Here is a 7,222-nt window from a genome sequence, read left to right as displayed (position 1 = left end):
TCTTAGAAACCGGAGAGGGTTCAAAGGAGTTTCATGAAAATGATTCCAGGATTACATGGCTTATCATATGAAGAGTATTTGATGGCTCTGGGCTTGTATTCACTGGAATTTAGTGGGGTGACCTAACTGAAAGCTATAAAATGGTGAAAGGCCCTGATAGAGTGGATTTGAAGAAGATGTTTCCTATGGTGGGAGCTCTGCCCTTCAGTGTTATCTGTGTGGAGTTAACATGTTCTCCCCGTGATTGTATAGATTTCCTCCAAATGCTCCACTTTTCTCCCACATGCTAATGATGTCCATGTTGGCAGGTTCAGTGGCGGCCATGAGTTGCCCTCAGTGTGTAGCTGAAGGCTGAATATTGGAGAACAAACATTCTGCTGAAGGAACTCAGGAAAAGCAGCATTTACATCATAGTGTGCGCTGACAAAGGTGGAACCCAAGTGCGGGGGAAAGACAAGACTTCCATGTAGAGATGGCAAACAGAGTTTATACATAGGAATCCAAACTGAACATTAGCGGTTCAACCGAGTGTCAGCGCGAGACGAAACATTTTCCAAGCTATGGCCCCATAGTAAGGGCTACGGCACATCTGCTTAAATAGACCAGCTGACCCGGAATCCTCAAACCTATCAAAATAAACTTTAAAAGGTTAAACAAAGTTTGGGCAGGGTTTGGTCAGCACGGTTTGTGGATTGGACTCTAGGTGGTTCACGTTGAGATGTGCTTCAGCTTTCTGGCCACTCCTTCTTTGTTGCTGTTTTGTGCTATTTCGATTGGGGCAGCTTCAGGTTGATGAGGTTGATTGAACTGAACTGAATGTGCTGGAACTGTTTGATGGTTTGTGTTTGGTGCTTTGTATTCCGTGTTCTCCACTCATCTTTTTGGGGTTTGTGGAATTTGTTCTCTTTTTGGTATGTTCGGGCTTTGCCATTTTTCTTTTAACAGGCTCCATTCTTTCTTTGTTTTGTGGCTGTCTGTAGGAGGACAGGTCTCTGGGTTGTATACCCCATACATACTTTGATAATAAATGTGCGTATTTGAATTGAATCTTTAAACTTTGAATCAGGAAGCTAATAGCACAACAATGAAAACTAGGAGCCAAACGCTCTCCAGCTCCCAGCAAAGGCCTGGAGAGTTCGTTACAGCTTATGGGAAGAGAAGAATTATCAATGCATTGGGTCAAAATTCTGCGTCAAAATCAGGAGCGTAGTTGATGGGAAAGTAGGGTGAATAAAAATGGTATTAATTTAGGATTAGTGTAAATAGCTGATTGCTGGTCACGATGGATTTAATGGCCAAAATACCTGTTCCCTTGTTGTTTCCTCCTGACCTGGTCTCACCTCTCACATGCCAGTTTCTGCTTCTCCCCTCCCACCACCTTCTTTCACCCTTCCTATCCTGTCCAGATGAAGGGTCTCGCATCGAATCATCGACTGTTCATTCCCCTCCATAGATGCTGCCTAACTTCTGAGTTCCTCCAGCATTTTGAGTGTGTATCTCTCCACGAGTTCAAAGTAAATTTATCATCAAAGCATGTGTTCCGAATCAACTTGGAGATTCATTTTCTTGCAGGTGCACACAGTCTGAATCTGACATCCTTCCATATTCACAGTGCCAGACACCCCAGTGGCTGTCTTACCTGTAGGACAACTTACTTAGGTACAGTTATTGATCTTGTGTGCTTTATTGATTGAAAGGTAGAATCTGTCTCTAAGGCAAGCTTTCTATTGGCTCATTTATGATGCAACTCTCCCAGATCTGGCGCATCCCCATATGGTAGGGTGGAAGGGTTTTCTGGGCTCAGAAGACTGGGTGTGCCTGTTTCAGTTCCAGCATCTTGGTCTGTTTCAGTTGGTCTATCCAGCTTAACTGCAATAAATTCTCACAGTATTGTGATGCAATAATGTGGTTTGTTAGGCTATTTCAGAGGGAAGTTTCATCTCAGTGTTAAGCTCTGTATAATACAGTAAGTCCGCTAATTGTGGTGTCACTTTATTAATCAATAACCATTGTTTACTAGTTCTTATCCAAGCTGTTTTTATTTTAACTTTTCATCAATAATTTGAATCTAATCAGCAATAATGGACAACAAAGATTTTGCTTCCTGAATACTTTTGGGTTTATCTAATGGATTTGGGTTGATGATCATGAAGATCACCATGAATTTTCCATATCACGCTTATGTTTGATATTTCAATTCATAGTTCAAGTCAATTAAAATGTTACCCACAATATAGACTGAAAGGTTTTCTACCTTGGCCGGGTATGCTTAGGCAGGGCAGGTGCTGCATGACAGGACAGGTTTTAGAAAGGCTATAAAAACATCACAGACACACTGTTCTATGTATTGTGTTTACACGTGTATTGATTTGCGATCACATTGATACACATACTCTGTGCATAGCATATTGTGTGTACGCAATATAATAAAGTAATTGTATTTTCAGGAGTAATTGTGATAGCAAAATATGTCACCAATGTTGCAACAGCTGTAATATTCCCTGCTATATTTGTGGCGGGTATATGCTTAAATCTCAAATGCAGAGCATGACACCTCTTATTAAGAAAGCCTATGAGGTCTACTTCGGATGTAAAATTGGCGACCAAGATAAACCTGGGCTCCTCACATTTGTTGCTCAGAGGTACTGGGAAGTCAATGCCGTTCGCTGTGCCAATGATACGGCAAGAGCAGAAGGACCATATGACAGAGTGCTACTTCTGTCTGACCAGTGTGTCTTGTTTCTCTGCTAAAAACGAGAAATCCATTGAATACACCAATCTCCCTTCAGCCATGAGACCTGTGGCACATGATGACAGTCTTCCAGTGCCAAAGCCATGAGACACATGAAGTCTCAAGGGGGCAGACGAAGATGCCACGATGCATGTCAGGAATGGAAAATTATACTGATACTGATACAGATTTCGAACACTTTAAGGTGACCCTCATCTGATAACTCAGTATGAGTTAAGTAACTGGTCTTGTGTTGTGTCTCTACAACTACATATTAACTAAATGAAAGCACCCATGCAAAGATGAGGTTAACTGGTGTATTCACTTTGCAAAGAGAAAGAACAACAGATCAATTGGCACGCATAGTTATCAGTCAATAATCAGTGCCAAAGGGAGTCATTGCACTAAAAGAAATAGATCCATATATTACACCTCCTCCCCCTTGAGATTAATGTAAAATAAATGTCTATGTAACAAAACATTCAATTTCCCTTTAACGAATCATACTCAAATAAACATGCTTTCATAATAACAGTCCATATTAACTTCACTACACTGAAGATTAGGTCTTTTGGGTGATGCTCTGTTTCTTTTAGGATAGTGCCTTTGGACCAGTGGAGTGGCATCAGATTTTGCTGGTGTCTTGTCAAACACAACTTTCTCTCTTGCAGGTGTCACATTGCTGTTGGTGACATGATCATCACTGAGATTCGGTTGAGCATCCAGTATCCGGTCCACATAACATCTCCATGTATGATCTCCAACATCCACTGTGTACAACATTGGTCCAGTTCTTGTAGCTATCCTACCGGGTGTCCACTTGTCTTCTCAGTAATCCTGCACTAGGACTTCCTGTCCAACCTCAACGTTCCTTGCTGATTTACTTGGCAACTGGCTCAACTGTTTATTCTGCACTTCCCTTCATAGATCTGGTTTCAGGATGTCTATGTGAGATCTCAGATTCCTGTTCATGAACAGCATTGTCGGTGTTTGATTTTTGTCACATGAACAGAGTTCCAATACATAAAAAGTACATTGTCCGCCTTGTGCTGTAGAGAATTGTCCTCCTTGTCCATAACTTTAATGGACTTCTTGAAGGTTTGGATAAACTTTTTAGCTAACCCATTTGTTGCTGAGTGGTGAGGAGCTGACTTGAAATGTCTGATACCATTTTTCTTCATGAATAGTCTGAACTCTTCCGATGTGTATTGTGGTCCGTTGTCACTCACAATTTGTTCAGCAAGCCATTTCTAGAGATCATCCTCACAGCAGAAACCATCTTTTCTAAAGTGGTTGACTTCATTGGTATGACCTCCAGCCACTTCGAATGAGCATCAGAAACATAGAGACTATGAATGGCCCAGCAAAATCAATATGTACTCTTTGCCATGGTGACGATAGCCACTCCCACAGGTGTAACGGTGCCTGTGGGGGTGCATTTTGCACTTTGTGGTATCCCGAACAGCTTTTCATTAAGTCTTCAATCTGTTCATCTATACCACATGTAGCTCCAGCCGAGCCTCTTCATCTTGACTGTACCCAGGTGTCCTTCATGCTAGTTTTTCTAACACCATGCTGCGCAGTTTAGAGGGGACCACAACACGAGATCCACACGTCAGCATTCTTTGACATACAGGCAGTTCATCTCATCTCACTGAGAACTCTAGAAACACAGGATTACCATGAGGTGGCCGTCCTTGCATGGTGATGCCATTGACTTTTGACGATGTCGGGTCATTCCTTGTTTCTCTTTGTATTTCAGAACTTGTTATAGGAACCTGGTCCACCAATGCTGCGTGGAACACCTCTGCTTGGTCACAGAATGAATACTTTACTTCTTCAGTTGCCAACAATGGAAGACATGACAAGCCATCAACTTTATGTCATTAGAGTGGGCTCCAAGGAAAAGTGCCCAATATTATAAATGGGTAGCAGACATTGCTGGGATTCATAAGTCACCCAGATCAGATGAACTGCACCCTAGGGTTCTGAAAGAGATATTGGTAGAGATTGTGGAGGCATTAGATAGATCTTTCAAAAATCATTGAACTCTGACATGGTACCAGCAAATGCCTCTCCACTCTTTAAGGAGGAAGGCAGCAGAAAGAAAATGATAGACCAGTTAGCTTGATCTCAGTGGTTGGAAAGATGTTGGTGTTAATTGTTAAGGATGAAGTGATGGAGTACTTGGTGACACAGGACAAGATAGGACAAAGTCAGCATTGCTTCCTTAAGGGAAAATCCTGCCTGATGAATCTGTTGGAATTCATTGAGGAGACTACAGGTAGGATAGGTAAAGGGGATGCTGTGGTGTTGTATATTTGGACTATCAGAATGCCTTTAACAAGGTGCCACATATGAGGCTGTTTGCCAAGTTAAGAGCCAGTTAAGAGATGGAATTACAGGAAAGTTACTGGCATTTTCTGGTTGGCTGCTACTGATTAGGGGTGTTCCATAGGGGTCCGTGTTGGGACCACTTCTTCTTATGCAGTATATCGATGATTTAGACGATGGAATAGTTGGCTTTGTTGTCAAGTTTGCAGATGATATGAAGATTGGTGGAGCGGCAGATAATGTTGAGGAAACAGGTAAGCTGCAGGAGGACTTAGATTAGGAGAATGGGCAAGAATGTGGCAAACGAAATACATGTTGGAAAATGCACGGTCATTTACTTTGGTAGTAGAAATAAATGTGCAGATTATTTTCTAAACAGGGAGAAAATCCAAAAAACTGAGATGCAAAAGGGACTTGGAAGTCTTTGTGCAGAACACCCTAAAGGCTAACTTGCTGGTTGAGTTGGTGGTGAGGAAGGCAAATGCCATGTTAGCATTCATTTCAAGTGGTCTCGAATACAAGATCAGGGATGTGATGCTGAGGCTTTATAAGGGACTGATGAGGCCTCACCTTGAGTATCGTGAACAGTTTTGGGCTCCTCATCTAAGAAAAGATGATTTGCCTTTGGAAAGTGTTCAGAGAAGGAGGATCACAAGGGTGATTCTAGGAATGAAAATATGAGAAATGTTGATGGGTCTGTACTTGTTGGAATTTAGAAGGATGAGGGAAGATCTCATTGAAACCTTCCAAATGTTGAAAGGCCTAGACAGAGTAGATGTGGGAAGGATGTTTCCCATGGTGGGGGAGTCTAGGACAAGAGGACACAGCCTCAGGATAGAGGGCATCCATTTAAAACAGATGTGGAGAAAGCTCTTTAGCTAGAAGGTGGTGAATTTGTGGAATTTGTTACCACAGGCAGCTGTGGAGGTCAGGTCATTGGGTGCATTTAAGGCAGAGCTTGAGAGGTTCTTGATTGGACATGGCATTAAAAGTTATGGGAAGAAGGCCAGGGAGTGGGGCTAAAGAGGGGGAGAAAAGTATCAGCCATGAGTGAATGGCTGAGCAGACTTGATGGGCCAGATGGCCTCATTCTGCTTCTACATCTTATGGTCTTATGGATTCCATTCCTGAGAATGAAAGTGGACATAAGGGGCTAGCGTAAACTTTTGTCCATTGGAGGTAGTGGTGGAAAGTCTTTACTCCCCATATTAGACTAAGAGCCTCTTGGTCAATCTGTCCATAGTTGCGTTCTGCGCTCATCAGTGATCTTGAAGCAAATGCTATCATACATTCAGATCCATCTTTCATAGTGTGCAACAAAACAGCTCCAATGCCATAAGGGGATGCATCGCACACCAATCTGATGGGCAAGGATGTGTCATAATGGGGGAGCAGATCAACTGATGTCATTAGTCTTTTTGTTTCCTTGAATACTCTTTCATATCTTTCTGACCATTCCTACTTTACAGCCTGTAACAGTGCATTCAATGTGTGCAGAACTGTAGCAATGTTTGGGAGAAACTGGTGGTAGTTTACAAGGCCCAAGTATGACCTGAGTTGTGACACATTTTCTAGTTTGGGTGTCTGCAGGACTGCTTCATTCTTCTCTTGATATTTATTTAAGCCATGCTTGTCAATGAAATGTCCATAATATGAGATTTCATCCTTGAAAAACTCACATTTCTCTCTCTTTGCAGGCAGACCATACTCACTCAGCCTGGTAAGCACTTTACCAAGCTTCTGTTCTTCATCATTCTTGCCAGTCACAATGATGTCAACAAGGTAACATTGTGTTACTGGTGTATCTTGGAGCACTTGATCGATTGCTCTTTGACAACTTGCTGGAGCTGATGCGATGCTGAAGACAAGACGATTATACTGGAACAGTCCCTTGTGAGTGTTGTTTGTGAGAAATTTCCTGCTTGACTCCTCAATCTCCATTTGCAGATAGGCTTGTGACAAGTCAATCTTTGATGCAAAAATGTCAAAGAAGCAAGAATGTCTTCTATTCATGGCAGGGCACAATCCACAGTATGCAGTGTGGGCGGATGCTCACTTTGAAGTCCCTGCATTTGTGAACAGCTCTAGCCTTCTCTTTCTTGATCATGGGGACAATGGACATGGCACAATTTCTCCAAACAACCTTGGAGAGAACTC

The sequence above is a fragment of the Hemitrygon akajei genome, chromosome 4, assembly GCF_048418815.1.
Source record: "Hemitrygon akajei chromosome 4, sHemAka1.3, whole genome shotgun sequence".
Taxonomy (NCBI): domain Eukaryota; kingdom Metazoa; phylum Chordata; class Chondrichthyes; order Myliobatiformes; family Dasyatidae; genus Hemitrygon; species Hemitrygon akajei.
The sequence above is the reverse complement of the archived record's forward strand: the minus strand, read 5'-3'. Positions refer to the sequence as shown.